The sequence below is a fragment of the Dama dama genome, chromosome 30 (assembly GCF_033118175.1).
Source record: "Dama dama isolate Ldn47 chromosome 30, ASM3311817v1, whole genome shotgun sequence".
Classification (NCBI taxonomy): Eukaryota; Metazoa; Chordata; class Mammalia; order Artiodactyla; family Cervidae; genus Dama; species Dama dama.
In genome coordinates this window covers 64,707,960-64,733,662 of record NC_083710.1, presented here as the reverse complement: position 1 = coordinate 64,733,662, position 25,703 = coordinate 64,707,960, and positions in this window count along the sequence as shown.

The following is a 25,703-nucleotide window of genomic DNA, read 5'->3' as shown; positions in this document are numbered from 1 at the left end:
GGTGTAACAGCTACCCTACCTTCTCCATACTAGAATATTATTCCTTTCCTTGTTTACTGGTCCCTTGCTTCTCTCCCCCAGTAGAGGTAGCACCTTTTTGCAAATCAGAATCTCTATATGCACAGAACACAGATTTGTGGGGAATAAAGCCCAAATTTCCAAAGTGAATCCCAGGGAATAAAGGCAAATAGGAACATTACTATATATTGACTTCTGGACCCATGCTTTGTCTATTGTGACAAAGTACCAAATGATATCCGTTATAATGGCCTTCGTGAACCCTGAAGTTATGTGGCCCAATGACCCAGGAGGTCCTGCAGGCTGGAACCTCTGAGCTGGCACTCATATTCTGTTCTACCACTATCATGTTGGTGTTTTCTGGTTACTGTTATATGACACCAAATCTCATCACCGTGTGCCCACTACATCATCTTTGCTGAAAAGTATGTCCTTTATTCTAAAACAAGTATCCTGTCTGGGTGAATCGAACATCCTATAACCTCACTTAACTTTGCTATATGAGGCTCTGAAGAAAAGGCAACTTGAAAACTCATCAAGACAAATCATCCTTCTATTGATCAACTTGCTACTAGTTAATTTCCTCAAGATACAGTGCAGTATTTGAATGATGGGCTCATGTATTCATTCTGCCAACTCTGACTAGAGGCTTGCTGACATCAACTGATTGTCTTTCAATCCACTTGGTTGTTGATGGTGAATGCATCTGTTGGGTGTTAATATGGGTAAAAGATGTTCACACTTATGTATACTTCTAAAGTCTCAGCATCATGCCTCTTCTGCAGATGACTTTTCCAATCTTCCAATTGTTTTGCTCACAACCACCTGATCAAACCATTGACTTCTCCCTACTTTCCCCCCACCCTGTATTAGCCACTTTGTTGTGTGTTTGAAAAGTGTCTCTAAGTTATAACTGTCCCCTGAATGCTATTTTTCTCTCACTTCTGTTTTGTCTTTTAGCGCCACACTAGAGTGGGGCTGAAGGATAGGTACAGTCAGTCTTTAGCTTGTATTCAGTCTACAAAGTCTGTGTTCTTTGGAAATAAGTACAAGATTTTCCCATGTATCCACTGAGATGTTCCCAATCTCCATTTTAAGGTCCTACACTTTTCAAATCAGGAACATTTGCAGAGGAGTCTGCTCTTTCTTTCGTGAAGATACTTTAATATTTACTTTTATACAGGTTGGTGGTTTAGTCACTAAGTCGTGTCCAACTCTTCCAATCCCATGGACTGAAGCCTGCCAGGCTCCTCTGTCCATGGGATTCTCCAGGCAAGAATACAGGTTGGCTTGTAAAAAATTATTTAAGTTTTTGTCTAAAAGTGACTTTTAAGTAGGCTTAAAGTGTATTTTAACTGAGTATAGAGTATATTTTAACTGAGTATAGACTTCTAGATTGGCAGTTATTAGCTTTTTGTATTTTATAGATACTGTCCTCTGACTTCCAATGTTTCTGTTAAAAAGTTGACTATTGGTGTTATTTTGGTTTCTTTTTTTTTATTTTTATTTTTATTTTTTTCCAATTTCCTATTTTGGTTTCTTTGAAGAGATAACTTTTTTTTTAACATCATCTCCAGCTTATTTAGGAAGAGGGCAACTCACTCCAGAATTCTTGAATCCCCATGGACAGAGGAGCCTCACGGGCTACACTCGGATATGACTAGGTGACTTAGAATGCACGTCCAATTTATTTAAGATTTACGTTTTTTATTAGGTAACCAACAGAGACCTACTTTATAGCACAGGGAACTCTACTCAGTATTATGTAACAACCCAAATGGGAAAATAATTTGAAAAATGTAGATATGTATATGCATAACTGAATTACTTTGCTATACCCCTGAAACTACCTCCATACTGTTAATCACATATAATCCAATATTTTTAAAAAACGTTTAAAGAGATCTACATTTTTTCTGTTACCAGCTTTTATATGATGAACCTAAGTATAATTTTTGTTGCATTTATCCTGGGTGGGATTCACAGGTCTTCTTCAATCATTAACTTGAGTATTTTAGAAAATATTCAGTTATTAACATCTTAATCATTTCTTCTACTATCACTTTCCTTTATATGGGATTTGAATTATACCTATACTAGACCTTTAACCACAACCCAGGTCGCACAGTAGTAAAGAACTCCCCTGCCAATACAGAGGAGACAAGAGATGCAAGTTCCATCCTTGCATCAGGAAGATCCTCTGGGGTAGGAAATGGCAATGCACTCCAGTTTTCTTGCCTGGGAAATCCCATGGACAGAGGAGCCTGGTGGACTACAGTCCATGTGATCACAAAGAGCTGGACACGACTGAGCACACACACAAACACACACACGCATACATTATCTTATGCTCATCTTACTTTAAGAAAGGTTTCGGTTTTGCTTTTGTTAAGCAACTAGAACAAACATGAATCTAATAAGGTGTTGAGGTAATTAAGAGCCGGGCAATTTATGGTTACCCCTTTCTCCTAAGGTTTATTTTTAAGGTTCCTAACTGTGTCCCAACTGAAAGTATTGGCCTGCAGTTTCTCTCTCCATCCAATGTGTATACCAAAAATTCCATGCAGTCTCTCTTTGCCACCATATTTTTGAATCTGCACATAATAATTAAAGGGCTCCAAATCTTGGCTCTTTCAGTTTTTCTTCTCTCCTTTTTCAAACCCTATAATAATTCCTCACTGCTCTGGCAGGTTCCCAAAACATTTGAATACATTTTTAAAAATAGCTTGTCCAGATTTTCTAATGTAAGTGCTAGTCAAAAACAACCTAATCTGCCATTACAGGAAACAGATTGTTGGTACTATAGTGTAACATTTAAAGAATGGGCTTTGGCAGCTAGGATTTCTGAGACTGAGTCCTGGATCTCTCACACAGAAACAGCTATAACATTATGTTCAAGAGAATAAATGTTGAAGCCAAACTTCATAGGATTTAATTTTGAGTCTCTAAATTGAGTGACCTTGAACAAGTTTCTTAATGTATCTTTGCAATATGACTTCTTATAGAAAGTTGGAAAGGCATTAATTCCTACCTATATCATTGTTGTGAAGAGCAACATGTTTAAGCAATTTTAACAATGTCTGGCATAAATTTAGCACTCTATAATGTTTGATTTTTACTTGTGTTCTCTTGGCAAAATGAAGCTAGTATGACCTACTAATAAGGTTGCTTTAAGAAATGAAGGCTTTAATATAAAAAAATTATTTTCCTAGTGCTTAGTACACAATACATACTCATTTAGTATGTGAATAGTAAATGAAAGAAGAATATATGGTAAATGAATGAATTATGAAAAGGCTTTCCCTCTGTAGTTTCTTTTCATTCTCTTCTGTTTTAGTAGATTGCTTTATCAAGTTCAGCGTTAAATAAGGACTGACGGATGCACAGATATTTGTTTTTGAGATGATTGGATGTCATGAAAATCAAATTAGGACCACTCAATTGAATGATCTTTCTCTGCACACTGGAAGACATATCTCCATAACCACATGATTGATCATTCATGATTTAAACAGAAATTGTGTTTGCTATTCATGTCAAAGGTCAGAGAACAAGAGGCAATAATAATATTTTTAAAGAAATTATTTGAAAGAACTTTCAAGTTTTAATGCATTTAGTCATTTTATTATTTCTCTTAATAGTTGGAAATGCAATTTTTAAGTAAAAACTGTTAAAGTTTTAGTAGTCATGATTAGAGATTACTTGATAAAAGAATTTGATTAGACACTTTTTGGTCTGGTTTCACATGAATATAACTAAAGAATACTAAATAACATGGATAATATGAATAATAAACTGGTATGAACACAGAAGAAGGTCTTATATTTGACCCTATGTTTTCCAAGAATTTTATTAGTCCTCGCAGAAACACTTATCAAATGTGCAAGCAGTTACTCTCTGAAAAGATAATAATAGATTTCAGACACAAAGAATTTATAGGCTGAACATCTCCCTTAACTCTAAAAACAAATGATATGTAATAATGCAATTTCGACCTTTACATTTAGGGTCAGAAAAAAGTTATATTAAATTATAAATTTCTTCCAGTCATTAAAAATTAAAAAAAAGTAAAACAAGAACACAGAACTTTTAATTTCAGAATATTTAACACAGAATTTAGAAGACACGTATTGGAAAAGAAGTTAACTTATTACTAGAATTTTGTATTTGTTCTTAGATGTAACCAACAAGTAGAAGGCACACAATGGGAAAGTTTAAAATTCATAATATTTCAGATGTATAAAAAAGAGAACAGTCTAACAACCATTCATATGCCCCCCTACTTAGCTTATACAAATATATGCAGAGTTAAACATCCTTATGTGGCCCTAATCAATTTCATTCCCCTTTTTACATATCCTGTTCCTACAGAGCTCATCAATCTCTTAAATTTGGTGTTTTTCATTTCCATGCGTGCCTTTATATGCTTATTTCACATCTTTATATCCATAAATATGATCTAGTATTTTGCATACTTTTAACTTTTATGTAAATGTAATAATGTCTTTTCCATTATGCCACTTATTGTTGAGTTCCTCATACAGAGTTTAGAAGTCACCATTCTGTCCTAGCAACTTGAAAGCTGAACAGATTGACAAAATCAACAACTCTTCATGAATCCATATCAGAATGGGCTCACTAAAAGACTAAGACCTAATCACAAGACTATAAAATGCCTCCCATACTTCCAACCTCCAACTTAACTCCACGTTACTAAAGGTCTATTACATCAGTTGTTTTCATCTGGCATATATCATGTTCAGCTATTCAGAAAAAATTACAAGTATACCAAAAGGCAAAAATAAAAGAAATTAAAGACATCAGGAACAAGCAAGGCAGAGATGTAGGAATTATCAGATTGGGAATTTAAAACAGCTATGATTAATATGTTAAGGCTCTAATGAATCAAATAGAATGCAGAAAAAGATAGGCGATGTTTAAGTAGAGATGTGAAAACCTTAAGAAAGAACTCAAAAGAAAAGCTAGATATAAAAAACACTATACTAGAGATGAACAGTGCCTTTGATGGGCTTATTAGTAGACTGGACATGGCTGAGGAAATAATTTCTGAGTTAAGGATATCCCCATAAAAACTTCCAGAATGGAAAGGCAAAGAGAAGAAATATTGAAAAAAACCACACAAACATAGAGAATCCAAGGACGATGTGACAAATATGAGTAGTGGAAATGCCACAAGGAGACAGAAGGAAAGAGAAGAAATATTTGAAACAATAATAACTCAAAATTTCACCAAATTAATGTCAAAAACATTAAGGTTTTTATTTTAATCAATAAACTTACAAAATTTATCCATGTTGATGAATGTAGTTCTATATAACTTACTTTCATTGCTATATATTTCATTTTATAAATATACCATAAATTAGTAAATTTATTTTCCTGCTGATGGTGTTTGCTTCCAATTATTTGCTTCTGTAAATGTGACAATAAATATTCCTTCTTAATATCATTGTGTGTACATATAACATAGGGCAGTGCTTATGAACAAAACTTTCTGTGATGAGGAAATTTTCTATATCACTGTTGTCCAAAGTAGTGAGCTCTTAAAATTTGGCAAGTGTGGCAGAGTAATTGATTTTTTACTTTAAGTTAAATAAATATGAATTTAAATAGTCACATATGGCTAGTGATAATATTTGGAAGTTTACTAAGAAGTACTATGCTATAAAAGTAGAATAAGATAGAAGTACTATGCTGCTAGAATTGGTATCATTGCATCAGAGATATATTCATTTTCAACTTTACTATTTCATATTGCATAAAAAATATTCAAACAGTTCAAATTTTCTTCAGCACAGATAAGAAAATCTATTTTCATATCTTTATGAACTTCTGGTACTGTCGGTCAAAATATTGAGTTCACAATTGCTTATCTTTATTTTTTCCTTTTTAGAGGAGAGAAGATGCATTGTATTTTCTGATTACCAGTGAGATTTAAGCATTAACTTTTATGACTTTTAGCTATTCGGCTTTCTCTTCTGTGAATTATCAACTCATGTAATTTCTCCATTGATTTTTCTATTGGTTTATGTTTTTCTCACTGATTTCTGATTGTCCTTTATATATTGTTGAAATGAATCCTTTTTTGGTTATATTGCCAAGCTCTTCTCCACTTTTATTTCTGCTTGTGTTTCTTCTAATTATATATTTAAGACTCAGAAAATTAAAGTAGTTAAATTTATTAAAAATTTTTTATGGTTTTGCTTTTGAGATATTAATACATTTTCTTAATTCAAGCTCTATTTTTATTTAAAATTAAATAAATAAATAATAAGAGAAATCTAATTTTATTTTTATCTATGAGGAAAACATTAGTCTCAATACCATTTATTCCACTGTGTTCCCCTTGATTTTGCAAAGCTGTCTTTCTCACATATCACATTATCAAATACTGATTTACTCTGACCCTTTAGTGTAATTTCCTTTTCTTATACAAATATTAGATATTAATTTCACTATTTTTATAATTCAAGAAAAGTCCTCCCTCTTGTTCTTCTTAAAAACTGTCTTGATGGAGTATACCATGTAGGCACTCCTTTTTAAACCATTTTATATATCCTTGTATAAATATATATAGCTATATAGTTATATATATATAACTATATAGCTATATATATATAGCTATATATATTTATATACAGCTTGGGTGGACTTTGAGTTCCAAGCATCTCTGTGCCATGGGGCCCAGCTTTGCCCAGAAACAGGAAACCAGAAGCAACCACTAAACAAGAACTCACCAGTGCAGAATTATGAAAGACCAGATCCATTGTCTTAGAAAAGGACACCTCTGAGTTAGCTTTACTCCGCGTTCTTACGGAACCAGAACAAATTGATTCATCATGGCAGTCTGTCTGAAACCACAGCCTACCTGGCTCCCTCCTTGCCCCTCTCTTGGTTTCCTCATTCTCTTACTAGTGTCTACTTGGCACACTTTCTTTAAAAATCATTTGTACAAGCATAGTTATTTTAGAGGCTGCTTCTGAAGAACCAAGCTTCCCTGATGGCTCAGAGGGTAAAGACTCCACCTGCAATGTGGGGACCTGGGTTCGATCCCTGGATTTGGAAGAATCCCTGGAGAAGGGAACAGCTACCCACTCCAGTATTCTGGCCTGGAGAATTCCATGGACAGAGGAGACTGGAGGGTTATAGTCCATGGGGTCAAAAAGACTTGGACATGATCGAGTGACTCAGTTTCTGAAGAACCAAATTGAAAACAGTAGCAGTTAGCCCTTTGTTCTTTTAGGCACTAATACAAAGCTTGTCTAACTTCACTCTCACATACAACTATGCACAAGCACACACACAAATGTGAATTAGTTGGGATTTTTAATAGAAAAAGATCAAATTTGCAGATCATCACATTTCATATGGCATCTTTATGTTCATACATCTGCATCTCTCCCATTTTTTCAGTTCTACCATAATTATTCAACATAATTTTTTACATAAAAGTTATGCACATGTTTATTACATTTATTCCTAGACATCTTATATTTTTGTTTCTATTTCCAAAGACTTTTTGTTGCTAATTTAAAGGAATTGAATTTGTGGCAATCTAACATTTTCTGGTGGCTCAGTGCTAAAGAATTTGCCTGCCAATGCAGGAGAGGTGGGTTCCATCCCTGGGTTGGGAAGATCCCTGGGGAAGGAAATGGCAACCCACACTAGTATTCTTGCCTGGAGAATCTCATGGACAGAGGATCCTGGTGGGCTACAGTCCATGGGGCAGACACAACTTGGCAACTGAACAACAACAGATATTTATCAACATTGCTAAACTTCCTTACTCTATAATTCTCTTTTGTCTTTTTGGTTTTCTAAGTAGACCATCATATAATCTAAGAACGACAATTTCTTTTTCCCTTAAATTTATTTTATTTCTGTGACTTTTCTTATAACTATAGAATATTGATAGCACTGCTGCTGCTGCTGCTAAGTCGCTTCAGTCATGTCCAACTCTGTGCAACCCCATAGACGGCAGCCCACCAGGCTCCACTGTCCCTGGGATTCTCCAGGCAAGAACACTGGAGTGGGTTGCCATTTCCTTCTAAAATGCATGAAAGGGGTAGATCTGATAAGACCTTGTAAGTTTAAAAAAAAAAATTGATTGTAATCATTTATTCTATACATATTTCTGATATTTTCGAGTGCTATCAAGAAAGTACAGAAAAACTTCTCTGGCAGGGAAGTTTACTTATAATTCTGTTTTTGCATAATTCAAGTTACAATATTAAATAAAATAAATAATACCTTAGTCTATAATTCCTTAGTAGATTAAAAATATGTTTTCATGATATACATTTTTTATTCTTAATTCAGGTTTTTATAAAATTTCATTTCACCTAATATTGATATGGCTACATGAGGTTTTTCATGTATGTTTAGTATTTGCATAGAATATTTTTCAAGATCTGGGTCATCTCATATAAATAACCAACAGTCATTTAAAAACAATTTTAGTCTTTCAAGTTCAACCTTTTATTTGGTGAGTTTTACAGTTAGATTATCTAAATATTTGAAAGCATTTTCAAGCTTGTTATGTTTTCTGTTTATTTATACATTTTCCCTGAATTACCATCTAAGATGTTATGCATTTAATTTTTAACATTTTATTGATTACCCTTAAAACTTACAAGGCTACAGTTATTTGAAAGGCTAAAATTATCTGTATCTTTACACTATTTATAAATATTTTAAGGATTTTTGAAATTTTCCACTTCAATTTGTGTTTTAAATATTATGGATGTTCAATATTTTATTTCTATCATTTTATTCTAAATTAAAACTTAATATTAATGCTTATATAGTTGATGTATATTTATAATGTAAGTTTGTAGGTTTCATATTTTCTTCTGCATGTTATATTCAAAATTTGGTTTCAATTTCTTATTTTAACTAACACTGTTTAAAGGGACCATAGATGTAAATATATTAGTGATAAAAATCTATTGTTGTTTTTGTTCTGAAAGTATCATGATACTTAACAGTCATTCATGGTGAAAATATTCTTAATCATGGTATTTTTTTCCTCACAACATAGAGGATATTGCAATCTCTTTCTGATTTCATTTATAACTTGGAAACATCTTTATCAAGCTAATTGGATTTCTTTTTGCATAAAAAGATATTTATTTAGTTTTGATAGTTAAACAAATTACAGTTTAATTTTGTTCACTCTTAAAACAGCTCTGGTAATTCTTACAAAAAAAGAGGACAGGGTATGGAAAGTATAAAGTCACAATTGTTTTTACTCATTACAGATGACTTTATATAATTTCACCACTTATGAATTATCAGGACATCTATAAATTGTGAAAATTATTTTCCTATCTTATTTCCAAATATAATGTATTTTCTCTTTACTTTTGGAAACCTGTGAATATGCCAGATCACATATTTCTTATTTACTTAGCTATGCCAAGATGCTATAATAGGAGTTTAAAAAGTATTTCTAACACATCCCAACAAAGGCATAACTAAACTTAATACCAACATAAATGATGTTCTTGTTCCTTTTCAAAGGAGATCACCTTTTCAGAGGCAAAATTATATTTCTCCATATTGATATAGAGAAATATCAATAATGTCAAATGCATTTTTCTTTACATTCCCATGACTTTATTATTTGAAGTTTGTACATTTTGATCATGTTCACTTTTCATGTTCATTTTTCATGTTCATTTTGATCATGTTCACTTTTCATGTTCACTTTTCATGTTCATTTTTCTCAACTTTGCAACAACCCTCCCCTCTGGCAAACACCAATCTATTCTCTGAATCTGTGAGTTTGATTTTATTTTGTCATTTGTTTTATTTTTAAGATTTCAGATATCAGTGAAATCATACTCTTATTTGTCTTCCTCTGTCTGACTTATTTCACTTAACTTGATACCTTCAAGGTCCATCCATGTTGTCACAAATGGTAAGATTTCAATTTTAATGGCTGAGTAGTGTTCCATTGTGTATGTGTGCATGTATGTGTTTATATATATATATATATATATATATATATATATATATATATATGTATAGCTATACAACTTCTTTATCCATTCATCTCTTAGGTTGTTTGTAAATAATGATACAATGAATACTGAGGTGCTTATATCTTTTCAAATTAGCATTTTTGTTATTCAAATAAATACCCAGAAGTGGAATTGCTGATCATATGGTAGTTCCATTTTTAATTTTTGAGAAACCTTCATACCATTTTCCATAATGACTGCACCAATTTACATTCCCAAGAGCAGTACAGGAGTTTTTCCCTTTCCTTCACATCCTTGCCAAAACTAGTAATGTCTGGTCTTTTTGATAATGACCATTCTAATAGTGAAGCAGCATCTCATTGTGGTTTCAAATTTGCATTTTCCTGATGATTAGTGACGCTGAGCATCATTTCATGTATGTTAGCGACTTGTATGTCTTCTTTGGACACATCTATTCAGATCCTCTGCCTGTTTTTTAGTCAGATTTCTCTTCTCTTCCTTCCTTCTTTCTTTCCTACCTTTCTTCTTCTTCTTTTTATTTTCTTCTATTGGGCTGTATGAGTTAGTTATGTATTTTGGAATTAGCCTCTTATTTGATACATGATTTGCAAATAATTTCCCCTAGCCAGAAGCTTGGCTTTTATTTTGTTGATGGTTTCCTTTGCTCTTCTTGAGCTTTTTAGTTTGATATAGTTCTGTTTGTTTATTTTTGCTTTTGTTTTTGAAGTCATACCCAAAAATTCATGGCCAATATCTATATCAAAGAGCTTACCACCTGTATTTTCTTCTAGGAGTTCTATGGTTTCAGGTATTCCACTCAAGTCATTAACCTATTCTGAGTGAATTTTTCTGTACTGTGTAAGACAGTTGTCTAGTTTCAGTGTTTTGCATGACTGTACAGTGTAACCAACACCATTTATTGAAGATAATGTCCTTCCCCATTATAAATTCTTGCCTCCTTTATCATAAATTAATTGACCACATATGCCTAGGTTTATTTCTGGGCTCTCTATTCTGTTCCATTAATGTATGTGTCTGCTTTTATGTAAATACCACACTATTTGGATTACTACAGTTTTTTTTTTTCTAATTTTTAAAATTAATTAATTTATTTTAGTTGGAGGCTAACTACTTTACAATATTGCAGTGGTTTTTGCCAGACATTGACATGAATCAGCCATGGGTGTACATGTATCCCCCATCCTGAATCCCCTCCCACCTCCCTCCCCATCCCATCCCTCAGGGTTGTCCCAGTGCACTGGCTTTGAGTGCCCTGTTTCATGCATCAAACTTGGACTGGTGCTCTATTTCACATATGGTAATATACATGTTTCAATGCTATTCTCTCAAATCATCCCACCCTCGCCTTCTCCCACAGAGTACAAAAGTCTGTTCTTTATACCTGTGTCTCTTTTGCTGTCTCGCATATAGGGGGTCATCATTACCATCTTTCTAAATTTCATATATATGTGTTAATATACTGTATTTGTGCTTTTCTTTTTAATACAGTTCAAAATCTCTAGTTTTCGTCTCTCTGAAGATTGATTTGGTAGTTTCATGTTGTTGCTGTTGTTGTTTTTCTGCAAAATATCATTGGAATTTTGATAGGGATTCAGTGAATCTGTAGATTGCTTTGAGTAGTATGGTCATTTTAACTATTTTAATTCTCCAATCCATGAGCATGAACTATCTTTCCATTTATTTGTATCTTCTTCAATAGTCTTTCATCAATGTTGTTACAATTTTCGGTGTATAGATCTTTCAGTTCTTTGGTTAAATTTATTCCTGGGAATTTTATTCTTTTTAAAATGCAATCATATATTGGACTGTTTTCTTAATTTTTGTTTCTGATAGTTGATATCAGTGCATAGAAGTGCAACAGGTTTTTGTATATAAATATTGTATCATGCAACTTTTCTGAATTCATGTATCAATTCTAAAAGCTTTTTGGTGAAGCCTTCAGGGTATACTATATATAAAATCCTGTTATCTGCAGATAGTGGAAGTTTCACCAGGGGCTTTAGCAGGTTAGCTAGGGAGTGCTGTGATTACATGCTCCTGCTAGTGCTAGCAAAGCAGAGGGAGAACAGAAAACTGGCATCTGACAGTGCCTCTGTCCCCAGTGAGAATCCCAGTGGGCCATACCCCACCAGCAGACACTTCAAAGTTAGCAAATGAGTCTTTCCCCCATACAGTCTAAATGCTTTTCTGCTGCTTTTGTGTTGGGTCCCTGTGTTAGTCTGCAGTTTAAGCCCCTCAAGAGCAGAATTTCTGTTCCTTATAGTCTTTGGCTCTCCAGGATATGAGGCCTGTTAGTTTTCAAAGGCAGATGTTTGGGGAATTGTGTTTCCATTTCAGGCCTCAAATGTTCAAGTGTCTGAGGTGAGGCATGAACGCTTCACTCCTCAGGGAGAAGCTCTGTAACTGTGAGATCCCTTCCTATTGTGAGAGTGAGATCATGTCTCTGCCTTTCCTCATCGTGGTCCTTTTAGTTTCTATTGTGGAAAACTAATTTTCAGATCTACAGAGAGGAAAGTGTTCCCCATGTAGACCTAGATTTGGTGTGTCCACACATGGAGGTGATTCTGCGTAGTCTTTCATTTAATGGTGTAGCTCTCTTTACAGTAGTTGCATTTGTTGCTTCCTGGTATCTCAGACACATTACACCCCTGGAGTATTATTATTTTTAATTTTCTTCCCTTGATATGGGGTGTTCTAATGGAAGATAAAAGAAAAGGTCAGTTTTCATTCCAATCCCTAAGAAAGGCAATCCCAAAGAATGCTCATACTACTGCACAATTGCACTCATCTCACATGCTAGTAAAGTAATGCTCAAAATTCTCCAAGTCAGGCTTCAGCAATACATGAACCGTGAACTTCCAGATGTTCAAGCTGGTTTTAGAAAAGGCAAAGGAACCAGAGATCAAATTGCCAACTCTGCTGGATCATCGAAAAAGCAAGAGAGTTCCAGAAAAACATCTATTTCTGCTTTATTGACTAGGCAAAAGCCTTTGACTGAATGGATCAAGATAAACTGTGGAAAATTCTGAAAGAGATGGTAATACCAGACAACCTGACCCACCTCTTGAGAAACCTATATGCAGGTCAGGAAGCAACAGTTAGACGGACATGGAACAACAGACTGGTTCTAAATCAGAAAAGGAGTACATCAAGGCTGTATATTGTCACCCTGCTTATTTAACTTATATGCAGAGTACATCATGAGAAACTGGGCTGGAGGAAGCACAAGCTGGAATCAAGATTGCTGGGAGAAATATCAACAACCTCAGATATGCAGATGACACCACCCTTATGGCAGAAAGTGAAGAGGAACTAAAAAGCCTCTTGATGAAAGTGAAAGAGGAGAGTGAAAAAGTTGGCTTAAAGCTCAGCATTCAGAAAACTAAGATCATGGCATCTGGTCCTATCACTTCATGGCAAATAGATGGGGGAACAGTGGAAACAGTGTCAGACTTTATTTTTTTGGGCTCCAAAATCACTTGCAGATGGTGATTGCAGCCATGAAATTTAAAGACGCATACTCCTTGGAAGGAAAGTTATGACCAACCTAGATAGCATATTAAAAAGCAGAGACATTACTTTGCCAACAAAAGTCCAGCTAGTTAAGGCTATGGTTTTTCCAGTGGTCATGTATAGATGTGAGAGTTGGACTGTGATGAAAGCTGAGTGCCGAAAAATTGATGCTTTTGAACTGTGGTGTTGGAGAAGACTCTTGAGAGTCCTTTGGACTGCAATGAGATCCAACCAGTCCATCCTAAAGGAGATCAGTCCTGGGTGTTCATTGGAAGGACTGATGCTGAAACTGAAACTCCAATACTTTGGCCACCTCATGCAAAGACTTGACTCATTGGAAAAGACTCTGATGCTAGGAGGGATTGGGGGCAGGAGGAGAAGGGGATGACAGAGGATGAGATGGCTGGAAGGCATCACCAACTCGATGGACATGAGTTTGAGTAAACTCTGAGAGTTGGTGATGGACAGGGAGGCCTGGCATGCTGCGATTCATGGGGCCGCAAAGAGTTGGACACGACTCAGCGGCTGAACTGAACTGAACTGAATGGCAGAAAGTGAAGAGAAACTAAACTGCCTTTGGATAAGGGTGAAAGAGGAGACTGAAAAAGCTGACTTGAAACTCAACATTCAAAAAACTATGATCATGGCACATCACTTCATGACAAATAGATAGGGTAAAAGTAGAAGCGGTGATAGATTTTATTTTCTTGGGCTCCAAAATCACTGCAGATGGTGACTTCAGCCATGAAATTAAAAGACACTTGCTCCTTGGAAGGAAAACTATTGACAAATCTAGTCTGTACATTAAAAAGCAGAGACATCACTTTGCTGATGAAGATACACACAGTCAAACTGATGGTTTTTCCAGTAGTTATGTATGGATGTGAGAGTTGGATCATAAAGAAGGCTGAACACCAAAGAACTGACACTTTCAAACTGTGGTGCTGGAGAAGACTCCTGAGAGTACCTTGGACTGTAAGGAGATCAAAACAGTCAAATCTAAAGGAAATAAACTCTGAATATTCATTGGAAGGACTAATGCTAAATCTCCAGTATTTTAGCCACATGATTGAACAGCCAATTCACTGGGAAAGACTCTGATGCTGGGAAAGATTGAAGGCAAAAGGAGAAGGGGATGGAAGAGGATGTGATGGTTAGATAACATCACTGAGTGAATGGACATGAGTGTGAGCAAACCCCAGGAGATACTGGAAGACAGAGGAGCCTGGTGTGCTGCAGTCCATGGGGTTGCAAAGAGCTGGACACGACTTAGTGACTGAAGAGCAACACAGAAGGTGAAGGCAATATTAAAGGCAATCTCAAGTCTTTGTAAGAATAGCATTTTTGTTATTCACTTTATTTCTTTCCTCAAATAATTAGCCAGTTTCATCAGAATTCAGTCTTTTTTTCTTTGCAAGGTCATTTTCCCCATGGTCTATCATTTTAATCAAGTTGTAAGCCTCTGAAAACCTTAAGTATAAAAGGCATTACAGATTGTGCTCTCCACAGCACTTACTCACAAGCTAGATATTTATTCTAACTTACCTAATGCCTATTTATTTCAAATAAGGAAAGCTCCACTCTTTGCAACCCCATGGAATGTAGCCTATCAGGCTCCTCTGTCTATGGAATTTTCCAGGCAAGAAGACTGGAATGGGAACTCAGGTCTCTTGAGTCTCCTGCATTGTCAGGCAGATTCTTTACCACTGCACCACCTGTAAAGCCCAGAAGGAAAGCTCACTGCCTGCCCATTCTTCTTTCCTCTCTCTCTCCCTCCCTCCCTCCCTCCTTCCCTTCCTCCCTCCTTTTTTTCCTTCTCTCTCTTCCTCAATATCACTCACTCTCTTTCCTACCTCTCTCTCTCTCTTCCATTTAACTCCTGGGATGTTTTACATTCTTCTGAGTTCAGCTATGCTTCTAAGGAAATTTTAAAAATATATTTCATCAATATTTATTGTATAATTTTCAATATACCTAGTTTACCATGTTGTTAGAAACAAAGGAACTCAAGAGACATTTCTAGGTACTTGGTCTTTCAGAAGAACAGAAAAGAACTGAGGAAAATGTAAACACTTCACCCAGTTTGTCACAATTACGTACTTGAATTATCTGATTATTCAAATGTAAACAAAAAACTTATTTAGTTTCATAACATGAGGGAAAGGTGAAAAGCTACTGCGGATTTTTCTTAATGTTTAAGGTATTTCATCCATGACCTCTTTTCAACAATCTCCAGATAATTCGACTCTGAAATTTTCCTCTTCTATGCATTTGTTATAAAATAACAATACTCTTCTTACAAAGAGCCACCCTAATTAAAAAAAAAAAACAAAAACATAATTTATAAAGGAAGGCAATATTCCTTGTATTTGGAGTATCTCTGATTGTATGACACTACACAAAGCCCCAAATCAGAGTTATAACAAGTACAATGCAAGTTGAAATGGCTGAGGCTAATTTTTTGTAACGATGAAGTTTCTTCAAATTGTATTACTTTAAAAATTACATTTATTACCAACCATCAAGATAAAACTGACAACTATAATAAAGAGCTAATATAAGAGATGTACTGAGAACACCACTCCATATCTCTCTGTACACATAATTCAATTCTAAAAATTGAATTGTAACCTTACTCTAGCTTTTTCTAAAGCAGAAAACCATACATAAACCCTGATGCTATCCCTAAATCATTGTACATTTCTAAAGTGCTTTGAAGTTAACCAAGTACTTTTACTTCAATGATCTCATTTGATTTAATTCCCAGATTATCTTCGTGATGTAGACAAATGGAGATATTATTATCATTTCTACAAATGAGAGACCTGAACTTCAGAAATGTGGGTTAAGCCCTCAGAGTCTCTTATTTCTGTATTGAGGATGAGGAAAGAGGTCTTGTTGTCACTGTCTGCCTTCTACTACAAAACAGCAGACAGCTACACCTCAAGTGTCTGCACTTTCAGGCTTATTCTGCAGGGGTATAATGAAACGATCACAATACAGTAACTCTAAGAAGAGGAATGTGCGTTCTTTCAGTATAATTCTACAACCAATCAACAAAATAAACACACTGTTACACTACTGATTTGGGTTTGAGAAATCATGTTGTAAGCCAGAAAGTTTTCTGTTATGATCAGGGCTAAATATAATAACTAACACAATGGCAATTTTTGGAGTGCTATTACTTTTGCTATTGATATATTGCATTTTTAATATTTACCTAGAATAATTATAAGTGTCTACAAAGAGAAGAAATTAAAAATTACAATATGATGATCATAAAAAAAAATTCTAGTTCAAATATTACTAACACTTTGTCCCCTAATCTTTCTCTTATTTATGCATATTTGGCCATTCTGTTCCCAGTAAAGCACTGATAAAAGGTTTTCTATCACTAAAACTATTTCACATTGTGGGGTCCTAAGCAGATTATTAATAAGATAACTAAGATGGCATAATGGTTCCTATGTGTCATACATTACTGTGAACTAAGCCATAAGTTACAATCATTCAAAATTGTGTATTAGGTATTCATATCCCTAATGATAAATATTTTATAGAAAACAACATAAATTCTTTATCTCACAATGTTTGATAAGAATACATAATGAAACAAAGTCTGGAAACATATTATAATTATCTTTTCTCTTTACTCACATGCAAACAAATAATAAACTATATACCAATGTTGGTAATATATATACAAAATTTTATATAGGATTATTAATTAGAAAGACATACACATATGGGTACTATATATGTGTATGAGCACATAAATGACAAATACGTTAGACTACTATTAGTTGGATTTCATGATATATAATTGTAAAAGTGAAAAAATTGTATTGGGTATATAATTTGGTTAAACTCAAGATGTGAAAAAGAATGCAAATACCTACTGCATTATCTAGCCATTTCATTCCAAGGTAATAGCCAAGAGAAATGGAAAAGCATGCCCTGAAGAAAGGAATGGCAACCCAGTCCAGTATTCTTGCCTGGAGAATTCCCTGAACAGAGAGGCCTGTTGGGCAAGGTCCAGCCTGTGAAGTCACCTAGAGCTGGATATGATGGAGTGACTTTTACTTTCACTTTCACATACATATAAGGACTTGTACATGAATAATATTCCAGCTGTATTTATAGTGGCCCTATCCTGGAAATAACCAAGAGGTTGTCAAGTGGAGAATGAATAAACAAATTGTAGCATATCCACACAATGGAATGCTACTCACCAACAAAAATGAATGAATTATTAATATAGACAACAGCAAAGATGAATTTCAATATAATTATGCAAGTGGAAGAGCAAAATATTAATATAGAGAATAACAAAAATGAATTTCATAACAATTATGCCAAGAGGCAGGAAAAACATGTAAGTACTACATGATATCAATTATATGAACTCTGAAAAATGCAGCCTAATCTATAGTGACAGCAGATCAGTTGTTGCCAAAATCAATGCTAGAGATGAAGGAGGAGTGGAAACAGAGTGAATGGAGAGAAGTTTCCAAAGGGTCCTGAGGAAACTGCTGTGTTTGATGGATATACTCATTATGTAGAAGTGAGTGACGATTTCAATTTTTATACTTAGGTAAAAATGTATTGAAGTGGTATTCTAAGTATATGCAGTTTTATTATATGTCAGTAACATGTCAATAAAGTTGTTAAAAAAATTATAGAACCAAGCTCAAATACCACTCCCTTCCATTCACTTCTAAGATAGAATTATTCCAAGAGCGCTTATTCCACCTTTGTGCTCTAAAGGAAGCAAGCAACGTGCAAGAAATTGTGAAACCACCATGTTGTAGGGAAGCCCAACCTAGCCACATGGAGAGGCCATGTGGAGAGAGACAAAGAGATATCTGACCAGCCCTGAACTCTTCTAGACATTCCAATCACATTAAAGACATGTTAGTTGGGGCTTCCTTGGTGAGTCCAGCCAATAAGAATCCACTTGCCAGTTCAGGGAACATGGGTTCAATCCCTGGTCCAGGAAGATCCCACAGGTTCTAAGGTAACTAAGCCTGTGTGCCACAACTACTAAGCCTGTGTTCCACAATAAGAGAAGCGACCGCAATGAGAACCCTGTGGCTCTCAACTAGAGAGGAGTACCAACATGCAGCAACTAGAGAAAGCCCATGCCCAGCAACAAAGACCCAACACAGCCAAAAATAAATAAATATTAAAAAAAGAAAAGAAAAAGGCACATGAGTAGAAGCTATCCTGAAAATTTCAGCTCTCTGTGTCAGCAGGGTCAACCCATAGGGAATAAAGAATACCTGTCCTTAGTCATCACCATCCAATACAGCATAAGTGTTTGATATTAAGCTTTTGATTGCCAAGGCATCCACTTCAAAATATATCTAACTTAAATACATAAGTATCCAGCTATGTTTCATGGCTACTAGCAAAACAACCAGATAAGGAACTAGGCTCTTGCAGAAAGCCATGGGTAACCTGGATAATGCACCTCGAGTGATCCTGCTTCTTCCTTCCTAAGCCCTAATTCCCATTCTTATGCTTTAAATCAGTCAATAAAAAGTAAACCTACAAAACCCTAGATACTCCACCCTTGGGTCTTAATAAAGTTGCAGGTTCACATTCTCTCCGCCCTTAACCTCAGCTGTGTGGCCTTCAGACATTTCAAGTACCCATTCCAGAACAAGAAGAGTACTAAATCTTGTTCTTCACAATTCCTGATGCTTTTTGCTAAAGTGTGTTTTGCAATCATAAGATCAACAAGGGTCAGTCCAGTCACAGCACTGAATACAGTAAGAGAAATATCTCTGGGGACTCGATACAAGTACATTGACCTTGGCCCAGACAGCACCACTATCAACATGCTGGGATTGAAACAACACCCACATTTAAGAAACAAAAGATACCATAAATGATAATTGTAAAATAGATAGCTAATGAGAAGTTGCCATGTAACACAGGGAGCCATGCCTGGCACTCGGTGATGACATAGAGGGATGGGAAGGTGAGAGGAGATGGAGATTCAAGAGGGAAGTAATACATGCATAATTATGGCTAAATTGCATAGTTGTATGGCAGAAATCAACTCAATATTATAAAACAATTTTCCTCCAATTAAAGAATAAATAAAATTAATTTTAAAAGGAAAACAATGATAATTGTTGTTTTAAGCACCACTACCACCCTGTCCAAAAAAGAAAAAAAAATTGCTCTTCAGGTATGTTTTTAGTGTAATTAACTAAAATATGTGATGTTAATATAACAAATAAAAATTTATATTGATATTATAAAAACAGAATTACATTTTAAACATTTTTTAACTTCAGGTTAAAATGTATCTTAAAAACATTCTTTTATGAATTAAATATTTTAGGCATTTGCTTTTTTAATGTTCTGACATTATTACTGGAACTGTGCTATTTCTTATCTGAATTCTTTATGGCTGCAAATTCTTGATTTTATAAGGACATCATCAATTATGTAATTAGGAATAAAATTGGTTTGCAACTTCTATTAGTGCCATTACATAATGTTAAAGCAGGCTGTATTTAACTTCAGCTGGATTTTAAGATGAATAAAATTAGCAGTTTATAAGTAAAGTGGCGTCCAGTTGCCTAAAGAAAAGAAGAGACTGAACTGCTTAATGAAAACCAGCTTTCCCTGCAATTAGCAATCCTGAGCAAATGAAAAGATAGGGTCAGATATTTAAAATACATTTTAAAATCATTGACAACCGTGTTGATGGAAATCCACTAAAATCTGTGGAAGTCTAAGAAATCCTGCTGCTGCTGCTGCTAAGTCGCCTCAGTAGTGCCCGACTGTGAAATCCCATAGACGGCAGCCCACCAGGCTCTTCTGTCCCTGGGATTCTCCAGGCAAGAATACTGGAGTGCGTTGCCATTTCCTTATCCAATGCATGCATGCATGCTAAATTGCTTCAGTCATGTCCGACTCTATGCAACCCTAGGGACAACAGCCCACCAGGCCCCTCTGTCCACGGGATTCTCCAGGCAAGAATACTGGAGTGCGTTGCCATTTCTTTCTCCTCTAATAAATCCTAGGAGCAATTATTATTGTTATTTATTTGCATTAGAAATTCTATGTATATTTAAGTATTTTAAAGTCTATAGTGTAAATTGGTTAATTGTGAATAAATTTATTCAGAGTCTCTCACTACTGAGGCATCAATCAGGTCAAAGAAGATGACTGCATGCGTGCGTGCTAAGTGACTTCAGTCATGTCCAATCTTTGGAACCCTGTAAACTGTAGTCTGCCAGGCGCCTTTGTCCATGGAATTCTCCAAGCAAGAATCCTAGAGTGGGTTGCCATTTCCTTCTCCAGGAGATCTTCCCAACCCAGGGATCGAACTCATATCTTTTATGTCTCCTGCATTGCCAGGTGGGTTCTTTACCTCAAAGCCACGTGGGAAACACAAAAAGAAGATGGCTGGGTCAGTGTAATAATTGGATGTCTTGAGGCTGAAACAAAAGCTCCAACTTTCTCTTTTCTTAGGATCATTTAGTAAGAAAAGACTGTCTGAGCACAAACTAACTTGTGTTGGCAGTGAATTTCTGAATCCTGACAGGACAGGAAAGAACTTCTTCCTTTGGATCTACTCTCTTCTGGCAGGTCTGAAAAATCCAGTGTTAGACTGAGGAATACAGTTACCAAACATTACTAAATTCTAAATAGAAAGAAGCTGTTCAAGGGGGAAGTCTGTAACACTTATTTATTTGGAGCGCATTTGACAAGAGTCCTTCCTCTCATTATAGGCCAGTACAATCACCCTGTTCAGAGAGCCCTTTGAAAAAAACACTGTGGCTTCCGGGCTACTTCCTGCCCCACCCTGTAGATAAGGCTGACTAGTTTGGAATATATCTGAAGGGCTGGACCAACAGCTTCAGATAAAAGTGCCCCTAGTTTATAGGGCAGAGCTAGGAGGGAATGAACGGATTGTGAGGCCAGGAAAAGAAAACCAAGGTTGAGGGAAATTAGCCAGAAATGCTGTGCAGGAATGCTCCTCTTATGTGGACTTATTACTATTTTTTTAATGTTTTTATTTTTTTTATGTGGACTTATTAAAAGTTTGCCTAACTTAGGCTAACAGAATCTAAAATACATAGGTTATTAACATAGCAATTAGAAAAATGATAATGAATACATGTGAAAACGGTACTTTAGATCACAAATTCTGGGCAAACCAAGAAAGCAGCCAAAGATTGCTGCTCTTTAATTACTGTCTTCCCATCATCACTAATCACTGAAACAACAATATTAGGCAAATACTTTATCCTCTCAATTGGAAGATAATCCATTTTCAGTAGACAATTCATACTGTAACCTAGCAAGACCCTACGGGGCCTTCCCAGGAAGGACTTCTCCCACATCCTCTGCTTTAGGTCCTCTCAGAACTACTTAGATAACAGTTGTTGTTGGTCGCTAAGTCAGGCGCTAAGTCCTGTCTGACTCTGGGGTCCCAAGGACTGCAGCACGCCAGGCTTCCCCGTCATCTCCAGGAGTTTGCTCAAGCCCCTGTCTATTGAATCAGTGATGTCATCCAAGCAGCTCATCCCCTGTCAGTATTTGATGCCAATTTCCTGAGTTGTTTTGAAGATGTTACCCCTCCCCCCACAAATGGAGGAACTACTTGATGACCTTGAGCACATAGCCCCAGGCCTTTGAGATCTGTCATCATCAGCCAATCAGAGAACTGTATGTACCCTGTGTCACCACCACACCCCAGGCCCCCACCCCATCCCCCATCCCCTGCCATGGCCTCCATACCTGCCCTTCAAAAATGCTTTGCAGAAGCCCTTTGGGGAACTCAGGTTTTTCAGGGCCAGAGCCATCTCTCCTTGCCTAGCCCCAGAATAAATCTTTCCTTGCTCCGAAGTCTGACATTTCAGTTTGGCCTCACTGTGCTTCGGGCACACGGACTTGCATTAACAATAACGCCTTTTCAGAAGGCTTAGGAAATCTAGAATTTTATCTAAAAGATTCACATTAATTTTCTACTCATATTTTAGAGGAGGTCATGCTTTGGGGAAAGTATCCTAGTCCTAAAATGAGAGAACTACTATCTTTCATTTAATCCAGGTTAAAATCCACTAATTCTCAATGGAAACCATCATTACCTTTATTTTATCTACTTCCCAGAGTTATCCTCACTGTCTTCATGTTCACTGAAAACTTCCCTTCACTCCATGAGTTTTAATTAATTTTTCCTGACTTGTATTACTTTTTTCTAGTACAGAGTCTAAGTTTGTCAAAATATAAGAAAAAAGTTAAAGCTACTTAAATATTTTAGACCTGAACACACTTATTTAAATTATTGAGATTATTTATTAATTCAGTACAGAATTTGTATGAAATAATTATATAAACATGTCAGACAAGTGTAATTTCCTCAGTTCTGTCTTCTCACAACAAAAATTTGAAGTGACGGACATTAAAGCCCTTGGCGTGTCACAGCTCTTGGACAGTCTGTGTTATAGTTCTCGGACAGATCAGTTTTATTTAGAAAATGAAGAAAAATACATCCTCGACATATGGGGGCATGCTGACTCAAAAGACGCAAAGAGAAGAGAGAGAGAAAGAGAGAATGAGCACGCATGCGCGCAGGGGAGAGAGCGAGCCCCTCAGCCCGTTGACTCCTCTTTTTATATGTTTTTTTCCTCCCTCCTGGGCCTGCCCTATGTAAATTGGGCAGAGAGGAGTGCTGTTTGCTCTACCTGAGGTCCTCACTCCAGTCCCCCCACCTTTCTTTGACCATCCTTTGTTCTACTTTCGCGGGCTTGTCCCTTCCTTGTCTTTTAGCCACTGTCGACTCTGATTTCCTATTCTAACTACCTAACAAACACAATCACAATACAAGCAGCAATTTTTTTTTAAAGTTTATTTATAAGAATCCAAAACTCTTTGAGAAAGTATAAAGTATATTTTAGATCATTGAGCTTAAAATACACAATGCATTCTATAGCTGCAGGTGATCTAAATAACACTGAAGGCCTAGGTTTAATTTAATCATAAAACAGATTGAAAGATAAAAACAAAGTAAGAAAAATTAGAAATGCTTCAATAATTAAAAATTGAAGATTATTTTGTTAACAATAGCAAAGCTTTAAGGGGAGTCTTTAAGGAAAGAGTCAAGCATTACATTGAAACAAAATGATCATGGCCCTTCTAATAATATAGATAACTAAACATAGAGAGAAACAGAAACATACTGTAGATTGAGTTTATTTTGACTTGTTCTGAAATTTGACTCCCCTCCTCAAGTTTCAATATACTTTGTTACCCGTTTTTGCGTTGCAGTTTATACCATTAATGACTACTCACCTATGAGTCTAACAGAATATTAAAAGAAATACACTCCAAAGACTCCACTTTCATCAAATATCATTTCATTTAAAGGAATTTAACAGAGATTAGAAGACTTGTTTTCCCCAAACAGACTTTTAGGAAGGAGCTAATTTACATCTATTTACATTTGTTTTCTTAAAGCACATGCTTACCTTTCCAAGAGGAAATTTTAAGCAGTAATTTAAAAAGATATCTAGTTATTGACACTAAACTTTAAACCAGTTGGTACGCTTCATGTTTTCTCTTTTAATAGATGCTTTACATGCTCAACCCACTCCAGTATTCTTGCCTGGAAAATCCCATGGACTGAGGATCCTGGTAGGCTACAGTCCATGGGGTCGCAAAGAGTTGGACACTACTGAGCGACTTCACTTCACTTTACATGCTCAGTGGAAAGCAAATATATATTCTTAGTCCATGTGTGGCAACAACAAATAAGACAAATAGTTAACTGATTTTACTGAATGTTAATATTTTAATCACATTGATCTTCACTGGTGTGCTAGAAATGTTTAATTGCTAACACTCAAGAAATTAAGGGAAAAAAAGTTTTAATTTTCTCACATTTGCCAGTTTCTGAGGTATAAATACTCCCCAAATAGCCAACTGAAAGATACGACCTGACATCTCCAAATAAAAGGCTTGGAAAAGAGGAGCATAACTGACTATACTGAGGTGATCTGAGCTAACTTAATAATAGACTTTTGAAGAACAAAACTATAGCATATCTCACATGTTTGCTTCTACTATTGTAATTTTTTAGGGTTATTTATGTTTTCATGATATTTGCAATTATAAGCTTTTAAGAGACATTAAGAGATAAAGATGTATAAACTATCAAGATTAAACAACTGAGCTATTGAATCTAATATTATTATTTTTAAGTTGCTTTTCTTTGTACTTATTTCTCTGCATTTTATTCCCACAGTTTTCTGTTTTTTGGTGGCTGTTTATTTAATGTTTACAGAAATTAAAATGTATCATATTTTGATAATTTGAAAAGTATGTTCTTTTTTAAACATAATAATGAAAAAACAATGAAAAATGATCCTTATTCACTATTCTCATAATTTCCTCATTTTGACTCTATATTATTACAGATCTGTCATTTGAGAGGGAACAGAACAAAGCCTATTAACATAATTTCATCATAACTTAGGAGTAATAAAATATAAATGCAAAGTTTAGGCTACTAACACTCTTATTTTACTTTAATATAATTAAATATATGTTCTGTATATACATGAATTAAGATTAAATCACAAAATAACTTTTCAAAATTTCCCATCAGATGAAATTCACAAATATATATATTTGTACAGTTTAAGTCCTACACTTTTCTGGTCTGAAAATAGTTCATGAATTATGATTTCCTCCAACCTTAAACATTCTAACATTCAAAAATTCATAGGCTAGAACTCATGCTAGAATTTGTTTTATAACTATTCAAGCCTAGGTGATTTTGAACAGGCTCTGGACTTCCCCAGTGGCTCAGACGGCAAAAGCCTCTGTCTACAATGCGGGAAACCCGCGTCCAATCCCTGGGTCGGGAAGATCCCCTGGAGAAGGAAATGGCAACCCACTCCAGTACTCTTGCCTGGAAAATCCCATGGACGGAGGAGCCTGGTGGGCTACAGTCCATGGGGTCGCAAAGAATCGGACATGACTGAGTGACTTCACTTTCACTTTCACTTGCCCTGACCTCATCTCAACCTAAAAACCTTTACTCACTCTCTACTGTTGCTGGTTCTAGCTGGAGCAAATCCTATCAATTTCAAGACCTGCTCAATTGCCTTTACC